The sequence below is a fragment of the Peromyscus maniculatus genome, chromosome 17 (genome assembly GCF_049852395.1).
Source record: "Peromyscus maniculatus bairdii isolate BWxNUB_F1_BW_parent chromosome 17, HU_Pman_BW_mat_3.1, whole genome shotgun sequence".
Classification (NCBI taxonomy): domain Eukaryota; kingdom Metazoa; phylum Chordata; class Mammalia; order Rodentia; family Cricetidae; genus Peromyscus; species Peromyscus maniculatus.
This window is the reverse complement of record NC_134868.1, coordinates 7,828,745-7,849,131: the sequence shown is the minus strand read 5'-3', so window position 1 is coordinate 7,849,131 and position 20,387 is coordinate 7,828,745. Positions and strand designations below refer to the sequence as shown.

The 20,387-nt window shown below is 40.2% G+C and overlaps 1 pseudogene; it reads right to left on the bottom strand.

Annotated features, from left to right (window-relative positions):
• Positions 1–3,666: 3,666 nt before the first annotated feature.
• LOC121823592 (5S ribosomal RNA) lies at positions 3,667–3,775 on the bottom strand (annotated as a pseudogene).
• Positions 3,776–20,387: the final 16,612 nt, after the last annotated feature.

The window sequence follows — 20,387 nt, the reverse complement described above, 5'->3', positions numbered from 1 at the left end:
TATCAGACTGGAGAGGGGGCAAGGGGAAGGTTGGAGGCATGGAGATCCAGATTATGTGGACAGACTGACAGCAGTCAGCCCATTGGTGAGGATTCTTGCATTGGATGCCAACACCTACAGACACCTGAGTGTCTATGACTGAAGAAGCATGAGCAGCCATGTAAACAGGGTAGCTCATCCATTTGTCCTTATGCAATGTGAATTATTGGCTATGGTAGCACTGGCCAATGAGCCAAGAACTGAAAAACAGTGGTGGCAAAGAGAAGAGGAGAGAGGAGGGAAGTGATGTATGTATCCAACTGCATGTGCTGTCACTAATTATATGTGATATAGCCACACTCAGAACCAAAACTCCAAATTAACCTATAATAGCAACCAAATGCTGAAATACTTGACCTTCAGGAGACCCCAAAGCCACATTATTGGACTTCTTTTGTCCTTGTGAGCACTAATATTTGGTTGGACATCTCTCATGTATTTGAGCTGTGGGTTGATTGCCTGTCTTACTCTCAAGGTTTTAGTCATACTGACAAGAGGTTTGACCCACTGGTGAAATTCCATATAACTTTATATCCATGAGCTTATATTACAACACAGTAGGACCAGGCATGAACACAGGACTAATAGGTCTTCCGATGCGACCACACACAGTACTGCCCAGACAGTGCAATAGAGCGGAGGAGTGACAGGAATAGTCTGCCCCCTCTCTGTCACACTGTTCCTTATGCCGGTGCTATTGTGACCAATAACCCAGGGTTTTCATGATTCGTTGACTGTAGACAGATACGCTATAATCTGATAGGTTTCGGCATGGCCAAAGCTCAGAAAACAATACTTGATGAAAAGATAAAGTACTATCCTGTAGGATCCAGTACATGTACCAAAACAAAGAAACTTATGTGGAGGTGTATTTTAGGTAGTTCAGAAGGCTTGGGTCTGGGAACTAGGGGGCATAATTGGGCACTGGCCTGCTAATGGCATTTGTACTGTCTCTATAATGTTGTTCTGCTCACTTAGAGATTCTGGGTCCCTGAAAGGGAAGACATTCAATAAAGCATATATGAATGTTTTCTTATACATGAGAAAGTATGCATGAAAGATGAGTGGAAGAAAGATCCCATTAAACAAAAATCTTGACATTTCTTTTTGTCTCCTTTCCCAGGCACCAGCAGACACAGGAACATTCAGCATCACAGCAAAGGTCATTGACCTAGTGCCTCAAGCCGCAGGAAAGCATAATGGAAATGAGCACATAGATCCACTTTCTGATATACTAACCTGTCATTAGCACTCAGTTGACCTCCTCCTTTACCACTCCCAGTTTGGGTTGTGAAAGAAGGCCTGACAGTCACTACCTGAGGAAAATTCTTACCTGCCTTTATGACCGGTAAGAATTCAAGCCTGGCGACCTTGCTCTGTCAGAGGATTGCGATGGCTTGGGTTTATAGCTGGATTCCAGAGAGACTTAGGGAGAACTGAGAGACTAAGGAGACAGAGAAGAAAAAAGAGAATGGAAGAACTAGATGGGTAAGAACTTGAGAGGAACAAACTGAGATGGGGAAGAACTAGATTGAAGGGTGAGAAGAGAGGACTAGAGGAACGAGATGGAAGATGAGGAAGAGCCAGATGGGAAAGAACAAGATAGGAGACAGGAGAGGAGCTGAGATGGGAAAGAACTAGATGGATGAGAACCTAGATGGGGCAGAACTGAGATGAGAGAATTAAGATAGAACTTAGAGGGGACAGCAGATTAATATAGATAGGGAGAAATCAAGCAAGAAAGGAGCTAGGCATGAGAGCGGAATAGAAGCTTGTAGAGAGAGAACTGACTCAGAATAACAAAGTGTATGGACTAAGGAGTTTCGTGTACATAGATTCATTTCTTTTCATCAAAGATTAATTATCAGCTAGTTGTAGATTCTTCCTGGACCCTGGAAGGGGACTATCGAGGGGCTGGACCCCCATAGTCCCTGATAACCTAAATTATGAGGAAAAAGTTAGGGGTCATCACACAATGGAGCAAGGAAGCATTTCTTTGGTACCTGGATATGCACTTGGGTATTTCCTTGTACTCTCTTGCCTGATGATTCTCATGGCAAATAGACAGCTATAACTTGAAGAAAGATTCACAGCCAGAGGCTGAGAGGCCCTGATGAGGAGGAGATGGATCATCAGATGAGCATCAGTGTGTTGATTAGGGGTTGGAGCTGAAGGTGAGCAGAACATAGCGTGGGCAGGAGGTGCAGAGCATGACGAGTGCCACTCCTAAGACCAGGGGCATAAGCATCAGCCGCCACTCACCACACAGTTTTCCCTAAGAAACAGAGATGACCAGGATCCCAGCAGACCTGAGAGGCTGCAGTACTGTGCTCCACTGTCAGGGCCAAGACGGTAATGAGCACCTACCTGCTTTTCCAAAGGTACAGAAGATATTTGCCTGGCCTCCTCAGTTGTTTGCCTTTCTTAGCAACTTGTCACAATAATACTCCTTTCCCTAGCATGTTGTTGGTGAGGAGTGAGTTATAAAAATTTGGTGTCTATTTCTGTTAAAACAAACAAACAAACAAACAAACAAACAAACCTAACCTTTCTAATGGCTACCTCAGTTTATAAAGTCACTGACTCCGGTGCCCACCCAGACTCCTCCCTCTGTAAACACTTCTCTCTTCTCACCCTTTCCCATCCCCAAAGCTAATTTGGAGAGCTTCTACATTGTCATGTACTTCCTAAAACCTGTCTGTATCAGAGCTCACCTCCTGTGACCCCACGGGCAGGGGTTGTGCTTATTCTGATGGTTCTGTTTGCTTTTGTTATCATGGGCATAAAATTTCACACACACCTCCATTCATTTCCCTCTTCTACACCCCCTCCCCCATTTAGGTCACATATCAAATAATCATTCTGCTGTCATGTTAAAAAAGATAATAAAGGCAACAAAGATAGGTTTCCCACAGTCACCTCAGAAGCTGGTACTTCGCATTCACACTGGGCTGTGAAATCAGGTGGAAACTTACGTAATAGTAGGGATCCTACTTTTAGAAAGCAGGAAACTGCTTAAATTAAATTTTTCTCCTAAGTCCTCTCCCAGAGTTGTCATTAGTGACTGAAGAAACGCTCACTCACCTTCCCTCCTTTTCCTCTATTTATTTTTGCGATGTGGTCCCCCGAGTCGCTGATCCAGCAACGTATTCTACCCCACAACACACATCTGTCCCCCACCTTGCATAAGTCTACTTTCCTATTTTATGAATGCATTTTTCTCCTGAAGTTCAAAATAGCTGTTTTTGAAAAAAAAATACAGGATAATAATTTTAAAAAAAATTACATTCAGTACAGGTTGTGTGAACTCACTGTAAATGATGGAATAGGCAGAGAAAAGCATCAGGACAGCTTAGTCCCATTAAAGTTCATAAAAAACTAGAAAAGTACATTTTTATCAGTTTTCCTTCTGCTCTAATAATGTCAGAACAGTTTATTTTTGTGGTATGAGAATGCTAAGTAACACATTTCCTTTATTGCTGCACTCTGAAAGGCCAATCTCAGGACTGGAAGCAAAAGCCTATTCTTTCCAAAGGACATGAGTTTGTTCGCTACATGTTTGTTCATGACTTGTCCAAAGGCATCTCTTACAAGCCAGTTGATGGTCTTTATATATAATTTATTTTAAGCCGACAGCACCCGGTATTCCCAGACGGTCTCCCATCCAAGTACTAACCAGTCCCGACCCTGCTTAGCTTCCGAGATCAGGAGCGTTCAGGGTGGCATGGCCGTAGACTGGTTGATGTTTCTTTTAAGCACCTTGAAGGAAGCTGATGCTAATATCTTCACTACTAATACTGTACGTGACTAAGGCAGAGGGAGCTGTGACATGTTTTAAATTTAAACAAAAACTCATTTATCACATTAAGATGCTAATATATAAAGTCAAGTGTTGATTGGCGGAGGTACAGAGGGAAAGCCCAGCACTCTGGAGAGGACTGTCACAAAAGTTACATAGAAATGGGTCAAAGTGTATGTGGGGAACAGAATGGGGAGAGAGAGAAGTGTGGCAGATGGCTCTCTATTTGTGCTACTGAGTATTTTTAAATGTTTACTTGTCTTGCTTTGATTTAAAAACTGAATTCATGGGCTGGAGTGATGGTGCAGCAGTTAAGAGCACTTGCTGCTCCTACAGAGAACCAGGCTTCAGTTCCCAGCACCCACACCTGGTTTCTCACACTGTCTGTAACTCTAGTTCCAGGGGATCTCTGATGCCCTGGCCTCCATGGGCACTGCCCACATGTGGTGCACATTTGCACACTCAGGCTGATACACACATAGAGTAAAAATCTAAATGTAAAAAGACAACTAATTCTGTATCAAGTCCTTAAAGCTCATAAAATAATTTGATATCTATAGATCATAAGATAGCCATCTATTTCTGTTAAGGACAATTTATAAACTCTGAAAAAAAAGCACAAAAACATATTTGTGTTTTCTTATTGCTTCTTTTGGGAGTAATTTTCATTGTTTTATACATCACCAATGTCTGGATTAACTACGGGTAAGGTACAGGAATGTTTTCTCCCCAACATTTTACTTTTAAATTTGGGTTTAATTTACATGAACATCAGAACCTTTCTGACACTGCTTTCCCCTGGTTTATTTTGTCTTGTCTTGAAGAGAGTCATACAGAAGATGAGGACTTAGAATTTACAACTCAGAAATAATAAACTCTGTCTTTGGGTTGTAGAATTCACACCCAGAAAGTCTAATTTGTTCCTCTGAGATGCTGGAGTTAAATTAATACACTTACTCTAGACATTTGAGGGGGAGAAGAAGACGTGGAGGGGAAGTTTATTCAAAACCTAGATGTACAAAAAACTCATACAGAGTCTAATGATTTTGTAAGCAAACTAAAAAATGTAAGTTGTTTTTTTTTTTTTTTTTTTTTTAAAGAGAGATTAAGGACTGGAAATAAAAGTACACACTGCTCTTCCAGAGGACGCAAGTTCAGTTCCCAGCATCTACGTTGAGTCACTCAAGGTTGTCTATAAACTCCAGCTCCAGGGAATCTGATGCCCTGTTCTGGCGCCCATGGGCACTGCACTCAACATGGCAGACATTCATAGAAACATCCACATACCTACAAATAAAAACTGTTTCAAAACTCAAAGAGTTTGAAGAGAGGTACCCCTGGTAGGTAGACAATGTTGCCATAGGTTATTCCCAGTGTCTGATGTGGGATACTCCCCTATGAAGTTGTTCAGGGAGGCTCCAGAGACCCCTCAAAACAATACAATTCTTGGCATCCCTCTTCTCTTTCCATCGAAAACTCAATGGCAGGACTCTTGCTAAAGACATCACCTATTTTCATCGCAGGACTTCCACAATCAAGCTGGGGCCGAGCTGAAGTTTCCTCGAGGCTGGCCAACTTCTGTAGTGCCTGGAAGTGCTATGCAGGTCACTGCTGAGGTCAAGTCATCAGGAGTCTTTCCAAACACCCCCAGCCTGCCAGTCAAGACATGCCTGATGGTGCAATGGTGGTACAAGCCATGGAGGCAGCTTTCTGGTTGTATGTTAGGCCACTCCACAGGAGGAACTCATGCCAGATACCGTAAACCTGGTCAAAAGCCTGTGGATGGACGAAGTCATGGATCCAAGTGGGAATCTGTTCTAAAGCTTTAGGACATGATTTCCATGTACTCCGGGCACCTATTTGGCCTTGCAGATCTCTAGCAACTTTTCTTTGTTTATGTAAATCACTTTAATTTCCTTAAAATCCCCTTTGTTTGTGTTTAGCAGTGTATTATTTGCTTAACTACAGCCGTCTGCCTTTCTTGACACTTCATCCTTCTCACTTCCCATTCAAGGAATCCTGAGTCCATGTTATTTGTTGTGAACTAAATTTTCATATTTTACAACACTTGTAAAGAGCGATTTTATATCAGCCAAAGTCTCACGACAATATAAATAACATGTTGTTAAATCTTACATTTTTAAAACCTTCTTAGTCAAGAAATGTAACTATTTGCTTCATAAAATGACTTACGGATTTTAACTTAGTATTCTGTGAGTGTTATTAGTCAATTGTTGACAGAATATGTAAAAAAATACATGTATTAATGCTTCTCCATAAAATGACTTTAATATTTAATATCTCATAAATATGTTGATTTAAATTAAGCAATCTTTTAATAATTTTTGTTCATAGCATCACTAGTAACTACACAAAATATCCTAAGTATAATGTAAATAGTTTGGCTTACTGCAGTGCGAGGCATGCTTTGCTGTCTTGCTTTTATTACAGTACTGATGATTTTAACCCAGGTCCTCATATGTGATCTCTGACACTGATCACAGTCCCAGCGACAACAGTACATGCATGAAAAAAAATTGCCGGAGGTAGAGAATAGAGAATTGTAGGTACAACATTTTATTATGTTTTGGTGCTTATTTCAAGGTCTTTTGTACCATCCCCTATCAAATGAGACCTGCAACCCTCAGGTTGTGGTGACCCCCAATCACAAAATTATTTTTTTCCTAGTTCATCACTGTAATTTTGCTACTGTTACGAATTATAATGTAAATATTTTTCAAAATAGAGGTTTTCCAGAAGGGTTATAACCCATGGGTTGAGAACTGCTGCGTTGAATGCTCAGTAATGTCTTATTAAAGTGAAAAGCCGGTTGTAGTGGGATATTTCAAGCTTGTGGATTCACAGAACCATGCATGTAATGCTACGATTCTGTCTTGATCTTGTGCTTTCATAGATCCTTTCAACGAGCTAATCTTCTCTGTCTTGACACAGCAATCAAGAAAAGAAGTGACTTTCGGACCGAGACTTGGATCTGTCAACACGGCTCTGTGTGGTATGCTCCTTGCTTTCTGAATCCACAGCAGTGGTACCCATTTCCTCATGGTGAGATGTTTGCTGCCAGCATTTAGATGAAACTGCTTCTATTAAACTCTTCACCCTGGAAACAGAATCCTGATGATGATTTTGTTTGTCCTACTCTTTTTAGAACGCAGTGAAATCTAGTGATTGATTTTCAGAAATTGATGTAAGCTGTTTCCCTCTCCTAGTCCATCAAGAGCAAATGTGCACGCCAGTCACATTGCCAGCTTCCCTCCTCTCCTATTTATCCCAAATTTTAATTCTCACTGGGCTCATGTGTTCATATTAAACGATAAGATATGGGAACTTGAGGATTTCTCTAGTGACACTTTAAGGAAGCCGTCCCTTTGGTCAGGTCTGAAGACGTATGGAATCCACTTCCATGATAATCTTGGTTAACTGACGTGGCCTTTGAAAGCTTATTCAGTCACTCAGTGCAAGTTTGCATGCAACAAAATGGTAAACATAGAAAGCAACTCTGTCTTTAATTGGAAGGAAAATATTTAAAATGTCTTTGCTCAGTCCAAGTTGAGTAAAGTCCTCAGTGTGCTATTATTCGCGGTTAAAATGGCCAAGTGAATGGGTGTGAGATTTTATTCCAAATCAAGTGCCTCTTCGTACAAACACTCCTTGCTATACAGAGGAAGAAGAAACAGAAAACCACGATGTCTGACAGCTTGAAGAGCAAGACTCACATGGGGAATAATACAGTGCATTATTTAGGAACCTGCACATATTTAGAAAACAACTCTGAGGGCAGAGACCAAGAGCTCCGCACTGCTTTGCATCCATCCGGTACAGCAGAATCCAAGTCAGCTGTCCGTTGGGTAATAGAATGCGGCAAGTCAAGAATGGAACAGAAGAGTGGGTGAATAATGAATGACTTCATCACCAATCCTCCAGACACAGAGGTAGATACTACAAACCACCGTCTCTTTTAATTCCTCAGCCTCTCTGAGAGGGCATTTCTCTCTGTAGATCAGGCTGGCTTTGAACTCATAGAGACCTGCCTGCCTCTGCCTTCTGAGTGCTGGGATTAAGGAGTGAGCCACCACCACCTGGCCCTCTTAATGATACCTTGAGACACACAGACAACTGAAGGAGGAATGCACATCTCATATTTTGCTGTTTCTGTAATCCAGTTCTTGGTATATTGCCCAATTAGTCCTTATCTGATTTGCCCCTTGTTTCATATCTGCTTTAGGTGAGCAGCAAATAAATGAATGAGTTAACAAGTGAATGATCAATAAAAATAAATAGTCTACACTGTAGACAAGTTATTTTTTAATCCTCGATGAACTCTAAATAAATCTGGTTTTCTTGTTTCCCACAAACCTCTTTGAGAGTTTAACTTAGCAATGGGGTGTTGGCGAACTAGGTTATTGCCTTCAGAGCATTTGGTTACTAAAGAGCTTTCTGTCAGAACATCCAAAACATGAATCATAAAATGCCCTGTAGTATCTACATGTGTTGTCAGATGCCTTAGAGAGAATTATCCTGTCTGATCTCCCTCTTTGAAATGAAGAGTGAGGGAAGAAAGCCAGCATCCTGAGACCTTTGGCAATATGTGGTACTGGAAGGCAATTCTAGACATAGCATCTTATGAATGACTAGATCAGAACCGAGACTGGCATTTCCAAAGTATTCCTAATCTAAACGAGGCAATGGTGTTTTGTTTTGAGTCAAATGTACTAAGCCGTAGGTTTTGGGGACCAAAGGGAAAACTGACTACAAAGTCAGAGAAGAAAAGCAAATGTAGGGACAGTCCCAGAACAGATCCCAGGAGAGAAAGCTTCCTGTTCTGTCTTTGGCCTCTGGAATTTTCCTGGGAGGAACTAGCCTTTGCAGAGAGGGCCTTCCGGTCTTCGCATCAATTTGAATGGAAAATTAAAGTGGTAGAAACCAAATGTCTAAACTCTACCTCAGACCCCTAAACCAAAGGCTCTTAGGAATAGCCACGGGAGTGTGTGTGTGTGGTGTGTGTGTGGGTGGGTGTGGGTGTTTCACAATTCCTGCAATTAAGACTCATTCTACTTAGCTTTATTCAAGCAATGACCTCAGTGATTGAAGCTTTCTTTGTCCATCATATTCTAGAACGATTCTCTTGATTTCAGGCTTCAAAGCGAAACATGACACGAATCAACACTTTACAGCTGAACAAATTAGCATAGGTATTTTCAGAAGGTCCATAGCCCCGAATCTTGTTAACATGTAAAACAAAACAGATCAGTGGGTTTGGGCTTCATAAGCCGTACACTGATGTGGAAGAGGGATGCAATGTTCTGTGTGTTTCAGAGCTGAATTTGTCTTGAGTGCTCTCATCCTACCCAATGGCAGCTTCCAGAGGAAAAAATATTGTTTCATATTTAAAGATGTCACATTCAGGGTGTATCTCTTAATCTTCTGTTTGAAGGCTGAGAACTAAGACTGGGCTATATGGCATCAATCTTGGGTACAGAGACCGGTCCTTGGCCAATGACTGTCCATTCCCTCAACAGGGACATTCTTCAACCAGAGCCCACACAATTTGTTCCCCGCTGTATTGGCTGTGTGTCCCTTGCTGTTATCATTGCCATCACCCTTTGTTATGACCCGAGGCTGTATTGGTCCTTTTTCTTGTTTTCATGGTCTGGATGTTCTTCGAGAAGTCAGAAAGATGAATGTCTCTACTAGGTCTGGCTTCTCACTCCCGGTGTTCCAAACGACAGAGTGGATAGATCTCACTTGATTTTGGAAACCCATGAACCAAAAGACAGCATCCAGTTTTCCTTTGAAGCTTAGTGATTCAAGATGGCTGTGGAAGGCCACAGGGCATATCATGGGTTCGTTCTTAGCATTAACATTTCACTTTCTCCCTGGCTCTATTCTTCTTTGCCATACCTTGAGATTTTTAGAAATTTTGAACATCCAGGAAAACTTGTGATTTATCATCTTTCTCAAATACTTGTTAAAAAAACATCTAATTGTGTGTGTGTGTGTGTGTGTGTGTGTGTGTGTGTGTGTGTGTGTGGTTTTTTTTGTCAAGCCAGGATCTTACTACAATAGCCCAGGCTCGTCTCAAATGCAATCCTCCTGCCTCAGCCTCTCCAGTTCTGGGATTACATGTATGCAGCACCTTCTATGACCAGGTCTAAATTCTTTGTATTAACAAATTCTGGTCTTTGTAAAAATACTAAAAATACTTTATCTTGTATTATCATGTTGTGTTGTTTAAGATAAATGTTTACTAAGACCTTAGTTTCTTCTTTAATATGGGATAATGTTTACGAAAAATAGAACCCATCTACAACAAAATAAAAGCATCATTTTATGAAAATTAAAAGCTAAATAAAAATAAAAGATAAAATAAAACCCTAACATCAAATAATATCCTCAATTGAAGTATTCAAAATATGAGAAAAGCAGTCTTGAGTAATCCAGCTGCAGTTCACTACAGGCTGAATACAATACACTCAATAAACTCTATATTCTATTGTGTGCAGACAACACCCTTAGATGGACTCAGGCCTCTTACACAGAAGTGAGAAAGCAAATAATTGCTTTATATACTACATTTTATGTGGCTTCTTACATATCGATAATGATAAGGCAGTAGAAATGTGTTAAATCATTATTGTTCACCTGAATTTGACTCTTACAAGAACCGGTAGAGTTAATGCTATTGCAAGTGGAAAGCATGTGTGAAGCAGGAATTAGTGGGCTGGTCAGAAGGTCCTAGGGTGAGAAAACCAAGTGGAATGTGTAATACATTAAGACAACTTTCATATATGTGCAGAAGAGTTAACAAAATAATTCAGGATTGTTTTCTGTTATCCTCTTAATACACATTTCCAGATCATCTCCCATTGTTCTAAAATAATGATCCCTACAACTTTAAAAACATATAGTTATCCGTGTGTGTGTGTGTGTGTGTGTGTGTGTGTGTGTGTGTGTATGTGTGGTGTATATGTACATTTGTGTGTGAGTACACATTCAGAAGACAGAAGATATTGAGTGACTTGTTTATCCTGTTCATAACTCTCTGCTCTGTTCCTTTGAAAGAGGGTCTAGCCCGGGGTGGTGGTGAATGCCTTTAATCCCAGCACTCGGGAGGCAGAGGCAGGCGGATCTCTGTGAGTTCGAGGCCAACCTGGTCTACAGAGGGAGATCCAGGAAAGGCACAAAGCTACACAGAGAAACCCTGTCTCGAAAAACCAAAAAAATAAAAAATAAAAATAAAAAGAGGGTCCAATCCTCAACCTGGAACTAGGGTGGTTGCCAGAAAGTTTTAATGTTCTTCCTCTATCTGCTGTCACAGCACTGGAATTACAGGCACAAATATAACAACCTTTGGCTTTTCATGTGAGTGCTGGGGTCCAAATTTAGGTCTTCATGGTCACACAGAAAGAGCTCTCACCACTGAGCTACCTCCTCAGTCTCATAATTATATATTTATATATCACAATTGTATATTAAAACAATCCAGTTGTAAGACGCGAACTCCAAGTGACTCCTGAGTTGGGTCAGCCACACACTTACATAATCCACTCACATCAGCCTGGGTTGGACTGGCAAGACTTGCTTCTAACTGAAAGAATATAGCAAAAATTGTTTGTTATTGTGCAGGGTTGTAGCCACAAGAGGAAGATGGAGAGAGAGGGAAGAAGGGGAAGGTAGAGGGAGAGAGGAGGAGATCAGTAGATACAGAGGGAGACTTCCTTGCTAGATGGCTTGAGGCAGCGGCTGTTAGCCGTCTTCTGAAGCCTTCAGTAAGTATCTGATACAAAGGTCAGACCTCATTTATCCACTGCCTTTTCCTTTGTATTTATAGGACTATTCTTTTTTTCTGAAGGAAGCAAAGCCTGCCAGGAACCTGGGTCATCTCTAAAGTTGAGCTTCAGATGAAAACAAAGCCTGAGAAACTCCCACTAGCAGCTTCATGGCACTGTTTAGACCCTAAGCTGTGTCTACATCCCTGACCTCCAGAAACTGCGAAAGTAAGTGGGTGTTGAGCTAAGCCACTGGTTTGTTTTTTCCAAGTTGTTAGAGTGTAATGGCTGACACCCAAATACTAAAATTCTTCTGCACAGGCTCTGTCTTGGTCTGGCTCTGTTGCTTAGCAACAATGTCATAAGCTCAGTACTTTATAAACAAGACAAACACGTTTCTCATAGTTTCAGAATCAGGAGAGTTTGAGATTGAAATGTCAGTATATTTGGCATCCATCAAGGCTCTGTTATTCAAAGATGGTGGCTTCTTAAATACTTTCCTATTTAGTGGAAGGGAGAAAGTAGCCTCCTTGGGGCCTCATTAGGTCACATCCTGAGCATCTTGCTCCTAATAGAATTCTGCCAGGGATTAGGAGATAGTTACATATTTGTTACAAGTTAAAATCGTCCCCTGAAGCCTTTTCACAACAGCCTATTGAGGGGTTGGAAGATGTTTACTTATTTTTGTTGTTGTTGCTGTTATAAACATTTTATATATTCAATTAATTAATCAATATCTACTATATTGTAGAGATGGGTCAGCAGCTAAGAGCCAGTGAAGCTAACTCTTCCAGAGGACCCAGGTTTGGTTCCCAGTACCCACATCAGGCAATTCACAGTTGCCTGTAACTGCAGTTCCAGGTGATCTGATGCCCTCTTCTGACCTATATAGGTACTGCACACATGAGTTATACATACACTCAGGCATCAAATAAAAAAAAATCTTAAAAATTAATATCCACATTTAAAAACCCTCCAAACTTAAATTGAAATTGATAGAAAAACACTTTGAAGTATTTTTATAAATAAAAACACCTTTGCAGTAAAAGTGTTAATACTTTTTAAGAAAAATGATTTAATTTTTGTGAATTTGTTTTTGTTTTTAATTTTTAGGTTTTTTTCTTTCATGTATAATGTGAACACTACTAAGAATACATCTTTCCAGCTTGATTTGGAAATTTTTTTTTTATTGGTGAGTCAAAGTTTTGTACCTAATTTATTTTCTTTTTTTTTAAATTTAATTTAATTTTATTTTACAATACCATTCAGTTCTACATATCAGCCACGGGTTCCCCTATTCTCCCCCCTCCCACCTCCTCCCCTTACCCCCAGTCTACCCGTCATTCCCACCTCCTCCAGGGCAAGTCCTCCCCCAAGGACTGCAATCAACCTGGTAGACTCAGTCCAGGCAGGTCCAGTCCCTTCCTCCCAGACTGAGCCAAGTGTCCCTGCATAAGCTCCAGGTTTCAAACAGCCAACTCATGCAATGAGCACAGGGCCTGGTACCACTGCCTAGTTGCCTCCCAAACTGATCAAGCCAATCAACTGTCTCACCTATTCAGAGGGCCTGATCCAGCTGGGGGCCCTCAGCCTTTGGTTCAGAGTTCATGTGTTTCCATTCATTTGGCTATTTTTTTCAATAATTGAGTAAAACCGAAATTTATTATAAGCCACAGTCGTCCTAGGGACCTCCATGCTATATATGTAGCCTCTATGGTTCTATGGGTTGTGGTCTGATTGTTCTTTATTTTATATCTAGAATCCACTTATGAGTGAGTACATACCATGACTGTCTTTCTGGGTTTGGGTTACCTCACTCAGGATGATTTTTTTCTAGTTCCATCCATTTGCCTGCAAATTTCATGCTTTCATTGTTTTTCTCTGCTGAGTAGTACTCCATTGTGTATATGTACCATATTTTTTTCCATCCATTCTTCCGTTGATGGGCATCTAGGTTGTTTCCAGGTTCTGGCTATTACAAATAGTGCTGCTATGAACATAGCTGAGCATGTATCTTTATGGTATGAATCAGCATTCCTTGGGTATATGCCCAAGAGTGGGATAGCTGGGTCTTGAGGTAGTTCGATTCCTAATTTTCTGAGAAACTGCCATACTGATTTCCACAGTGGTTGTACAAGTTTACATTCCCACCAACAGTGGAGGAGTGTTCCCTTTGCTCCACATCCTCTCCAACATTGGCTGTCATTGGTGTTTTTGATCATAGCCATTCTGACAGGTGTAAGGTGGTATCTCAGAGTCGTTTTGATTTGCATTTCTCTGATGATTAAGGATGTTGAGCATTTCTTTAAATGTCTTTCACCCATTTGTAGTTCTTGTTTTGTGAATTCTCTGTTTAGCTCTTTAGCCCATTTTTTAATTGGACTGTTCAGTATTTTGATGTCTAGTTTCTTGAGTTCTTTATATACTGTGGGGTTGGTGAAGATCTTTTCCCATTCTGTTGGCTGTCTTTTTGTCTTATTGACTGTGTCTTTTGCCCTGCAAAAGCTTCTCAATTTCGAGAGATCCCATTTATTAATTGTTGTGCTCAGGGTCTGTGCTGTTGGTGTTTTATTTAGGAAATGGTCTCCGGTGCCAATGCGTTCAAGAGTGCTTCCTACTTTCTTTTCTATTAAGTTTAGTGTAACTGGATTTATGTTCAGGTCTTTGATCCACTTGGACTTGAGTTTTGTGCATGGTGACAGATATGGATCTATTTGTAATCTTTTACATATTGACATCCAGTTATGCCAGCACCATTTGTTGAAGATACTTTCTTTTTTCCATTGTATAGTTTTGGCTCCTTTGTCAAAAACCAGGTGTTCATATGTGCATGGATTAATGTCAGGGTCTTCAATTAGATTCCATTGGTCTGTATGTCGGTTTTTATACCAGTACCAAGCTGTTTTTATTACTATAGCTCTATAGTAGAGTTTGAGGTCAGGGATGGTGATGCCTCCAAAGGTTGCTTTATCGTATAGGATTCTTTTAGCTATCCTGGGTCTTTTGTTTTTCCACATGAAGTTGAGTATTTTTCTTTCCAAGTCTGTGAAGTATTGTGTTGGGATTTTGGTGGGGATTGCATTGAATCTGTAGATTGCTTTTGGTAAGATTGCCATTTTTACTATGTTAATCCTACCTATCCATGAGCATGGGAGGTCCTTCCATTTTATGATATCTTCTTCAATTTCTTTCTTTAGAGATTTAAAGTTCTTATCCAAAAGGTCCTTCACTTGTTTAGTTGGTGTTATCCCAAGGTATTTTATATTATTTGTGGCTATTGTAAAGGGTGATGTTTCTCTGACTTCTTTCTCAGTCCTTTTTATCATTTGTGTATAGGAGGGCCACTGATTTTTTTGAGTTGATCTTGTATCCTGCCACTTTACTGAAGGAGTTTATCAGCTGTAGGAGTTCCCTGGTAGAGTTTTTGGGGTCACTTATGTATACTATCATATCATCTGCAAATAGTGAAAGTTTGACTTCTTCCTTGCCAATTTGTATCCCTTTGATCTCCTTTTGTTGTCTTATTGCTCTAGCTAGAACTTCTAGTACTATATTGAATAAATATGGGGAGAGTGGACAGCCTTGTCTTGTTCCTGAATTTAGTGGTATCGCTTTGAGTTTCTCTCCATTTAATTTGATGTTTGCTGTTGGCTTGCTATAAATTGCTTTTATTATGTTTAAAAATGTTCCTTGTATTTTTGATCTTTCTAAGACCTTTATCATGAAGGGGTGTTGGATTTTGTCAAAGGCTTTTTCAGCATCTAAGGAGATGATCATGTGGTTTTTTTCTTTCAGTTTGTTTATATGGTGTATTACATTGACTGATTTTCATATGTTGAACCATCCTTGCATCCCTGGGATGAATCCTACTTGGTCGTGATGGATGATTGTTTTGATGTATTCTTGGATTCAGTTTGCCAATATTTTGTTGAGTATTTTTGCATCAATGTTCATGAGGGAGATTGGTCTGTAGTTCTCTTTCTTTGTTGCATCTTTGTGTGGTTTGGGTATCAGGGTAATTGTAGCCTCATAAAAAGAGTTTGGTAGTGTTCCTTCTGTTTTTATTGTGTGGAACACTTTGAAGAGGATTGATATTAGTTCTTCTTTGAAAGTCTGGTAGAATTTTGCACTGAAACCATCTGGTCCTGGGCTTTTTTTGGTTGGGAGACTTTTGATGACTGTTTCTATTTCTTTAGGGGTTATTGGTCTATATAAATGGTTTATCTGGTCTTGATTTAATTTTGGTATGTGGTATTTATCCAGAAAATTGTCCATTTCTTCCTGGTTTTCCATTTTTGTGGAGTACAGGTTTTTGAAGTATGATCTGATGATTCTCTGGATTTCTTCGTTGTCTGTTGTTATGTCTCCCTTTTCATTTCTGATTTTGTGAATTTGGGTGCTCTCTCTTTGCCTTTTGGTTAATTTGGCTAGGAGTTTGTCTATCTTGTTGATTTTTTCAAAGAACCAACTCTTTCTTTCATTGATTTTTTGTGTTGTTTTCTTGTTTTCTATTTCCTTGATTTCAGCCCTCAATTTGATTATTTCCTGGAGTCTATTTCTCCTGGTTGAGTTTGTTTCTTTTTGTTCTAGAGCTTTCAGTTGTGCTGTTAATTCATTGGTATGGGATTGCTCCATCTTCTTTATGTGTGCATTTAGAGCTATGAATTTTCCTCTTAGCACTGCTTTCATAGTGTCCCATAAGTTTGGGTATGTTGTACTTTCATTTTCATTGAATTCTAGGAACTCTTTAATTTCTTTCTTTATTTCTTCCTTGACCCATTGATGTTTCAGGTGGGCATTATTCAGTTTCCATGAGTTTGTGGGTTTTCTATAATTTTTGTTGTTGTTGAGGTCTAACTTTAAGGCATGGTGGTCTGATAAGATACAGGAGGTTATTCCAATTTTTTTGTATCTGTTGAGATTTGTTGTGTGTCCAAGCATGTGGTCAATTTTTTAAAAGGTTCCATGGGATGCTGAGAAGAAGGTATATTCTTTTGTGTTAGGATGGAATGTTCTGTAGATATCTATTAGGTCCATTTGAGTCATAACATCTGTTAGGTCCTTTATTTCTTTGTTAAGTTTCAGTCTGGTAGATCTGTCTTTTGGTGAGAGTAGTGTGTTAAAATCTCCCACTACTAATGTGTGGGGTTTGATGTGCGTTTTAAACTTTAGTAGTGTTTCTTTTATGAATGTGGGTGCTTTTGTATTTAGAGCATAAACGTTTAGAATCGAGACTTCGTCTTGGTGGATTTTTCCCGTGATAAATATGTAATGTCCATCCTGATCTCTTTTGATTGATTTTAGTTTGAAGTCTATTTTATTAGATATTAGGATAGCTACACCAGCTTGTTTCTTAGGTCCATTTGCTTGGAAAGCCTTTTCCCAGGCCTTTACTCGGAGGTAGTGTCTGTCTTTGAAGTTAAGGTGTGTTTCTTGTATGAAGCAGATGGATGGGTCCTGTTTTCTTATCCATTCTGTTAGCCTGTGTCTTTTTTATTGGTGAGTTGAGACCGTTGATATTGATGGATATTAATGACCAGTGATTGTTAATTCCTGTTATTTTTTTGTGGTTGTGTGGTGTTGTCCTTCTGTGGTGTATGTTGGTGTGGGATTATCTATTGCTTGATTTTTTCATGGATGTGTTTAGCTTCTTTGGGTTGGATTTTCCCTTCTAGTGCTTTCTGTTGGGCTGGGTTTGTGGACAGGTATTGATTAAATCTGGTTTTATCCTGGAATATTTTGTTTACTCTGCCTATGGTGATTGAGAGTTTTGCTGGGTATAATAGTCTGGTTTGGCATCCGTGGTCTCTTAGTGTCTGCATGAGATTTGTCCATGATCTTTTAGCTTTCATAGTCTCTATGGAGTAGTCTGGTGTTATTCTGATGGGTTTGCCTTTATATGTTACTTGGTCTTTTTCCTTTGCAGCTCTTAATATTTTTTCTTTGTTCTGTGTGTTTTGATTATTATGTGGTGAGGGGACTTTTTTTTTTTTTTTTGATCCAGCCTATTTGGTGTTCTGTAAGCTTCTTGTATCTTCATAGGTATTTCTTTCTTTAGGTTAGGAAAGTTTTCTTCTATGATTTTGTTGAATATATTTTCTGTGCCTTTGAGTTGGTATTCTTCTCCTTCTTCTATCCCTATTATTCTTAGGTTTGGTCTTTTCATGGTGTCTCAAATTTCCTGGACGTTTTGTGTTACGACTTTTTTGTCTTTAGTGTTTTCTTTGACTTATGAATCTATTTTCTCTATTGTGTCTTCAGTGTCAGAGAGTCTCTGTTCCATCTCTTGTAATCGGTTGGTTATGCTTGTTTCTGTGGTTCCCGTTCGTTTAGTCAGGATTTCTATTTCCAGCATTCCCTCAGCATGTGTTTTCTTTATTGTCTCAAATTCATTTTTCATATCTTGGAATGTTTCTTTCATCTGTTTAATTGCTTTTTCTTGGCTTTCTTTGATTTCTTCCCATTTTTTTGTTCGTTTTTTCTTCCATTTCTTTAAGGGAGTTTTTTTATTTCCTCTTTAATGGAGTTTTTCATTTCCTCTTTAAGGGAAGTTTTTATTTCCTCTTTGAGGGAATGTTTTATTTCTTCTTTAAGGGCCTCTATCATCTTCTTAAAGTCATTTTTAGGGTTGATTTCTTCTGTTTGTTCTGTCTTGGTATGTTCAGGTCTTGCAGGTGTAGAATCACTATGTTCTGATGTTGCCATATTGGTCTTTATGTTGTTGCCTGTATTTTTGCACTGGCGTCTACTCATCTTTTCCTCTGTGCAGTGCAGGTGGTGTCTGTGTCTGAGAGTGCCTCTCTTGTTCTAATTTTTAGTCTTGGTTTAGTAGGAGTTCTTGGTTAAATTGGTGCTATTGGGCTATTTCTTCAGGGGCAGCTGATCTCAGTCGGTGAAGTATATACTTATGATTCTGGTGATCTGGTTTGGTGGCTGGGCAGCGCCTTCTTCTGTGTTCCAAGGTCACGTTTTGTTCATTCGTCAACTCCTCAGCCGATCTTGTTTCTTCAGACTTCAAACTGTAGGGATCTGAATCCTCTCCCAGATGGGTTTCAGCTGAGCAGGGTAGTCTCACCAACACCTCCAGGTTGTTGGGCTTCACAGGATCAGCAGCTGGGCCCTGGGTTGTCCTCAGACAGAGTGTTCAGATTCGTTCTGGTTCTGTCCCATGGAGATAGCTTCTTCCCCGGGTGTTGGGGTTAGAGGCGTCCCTGTTCCAAGCTGCGTCTGCTTGTCTGCTTGTCTCCATTGCCAGGCCTGTCTACCTCTGCGGTCCGCCGCTGGGCCTGTATGTCCCTGTCAGCTGCCGCTGGGTTTGTCTGCCTCTGCGGGCCACCGCTGGGTCTATATGTCTTTGCTGGCTGCTCTCAGGCCTGAACGTCCCTGTTGGCCGCTGCCGCTGGGCCCGTCTACTTCTGCGGGCTGCCTCTGGGCCTGAATGTCCCTGTTGGCCGCTGCCGCCGGGCCCATCTACCTCTGTGGGCCGCTGCCGCAGACCTACCTGCATCTGTTTGTCTCTGCCGCGTGGCTTGTCTACCTCTGTGGGCCACCGCTGGGCCTGTACGTTTTTTGCCGGCTGCCACCAGGCCTGAATGTCCCTGTCGGCCGCAGCCGCTGGGCCCATCTACCTCTGCGGGCTGCTGCCACAGGCCTACCTGCATATGCTTGTCTCCGCCGCCAGGCCTGTCTACTGGAAATGTTTTTGAGATGCATTTTTAGTTAGGAAAGGCACTAAAACCAAGTATGTAAACTAAGCTTAGAATCTTCAAACCCCTACATAACAAAAAAATAAATAAATGTAAAGTAAGAAAAGAAGGAAGGATATTCAACAACTGTGCTATCATTAAATATACTAACAGCTTAATGAGTGTCAGTGCAAATGCTGCTAATCATTAAAGTGTTTCAATACTAATTACTCCTTTTGTTGAAGACTTTTAAATTAAACATTTTGTCTAAGGCTCATAGTGTACACAATATTTTAGGTCATAGAAAATATCATTTACCCCAAATAAATGCCAGGGTTATATGCCTTGATTTTAATTTAAATTATTAAGTATAAATTACAACTACCAAAGCAAGAACAAGGTAAAAATAGGAACAGTAGGAAAGTGTGTTTTTCTTTAGCTTTCTATATGCATTAGCAAAATCTTTTGCGTCCTGATCATCCTTAATTTTTAAGGCTATGATTTGGGAACCCTGACCATTCAGCTCTGCTGTGGTTTGTGTCTGTCTTCCTTGGACTCTGGCAGATTAAGGTCTGTGGTTGTTCCAAGGCCAGGTTCTCCTGACATCGCTTCTGAGTCCTGACCTGAGTTAGCACCACGCACTGGCGTGGCAGAGGAGACCTGCATTCCAAGATGTGCTTAGTGTATGTGTGGGCATACAACACTGTCACCAAGCAACTTAAAAATACACAGCAAAAAAGATGTTCACAAATTTATCTAAATGATGTAGCACACTGTTGTGAATAATTGTGTTGTAGGGAATGGACAGAAATTCTAAGAATTCTTGTTTTTGAATTTTAAAGGCAGCTTTCAGTGTCTACCTTTAAAAATTACTCGACTATACAAGGCAGTCCAGCAGATAATACAGATGGTCTTGATGGCTCATGCTGTAGATTACATAAGCAACAAATAAATATATTTTTAAAAGTCAAAGACTCGTGTTGAGCTAGGATTTTGGGAGCTGGATCGAGGTTTCCATCCCCACTTCCTGTGACTCCTCTTTCATTTGTTCTTATCCCCGTTTACATTCTCAAGATT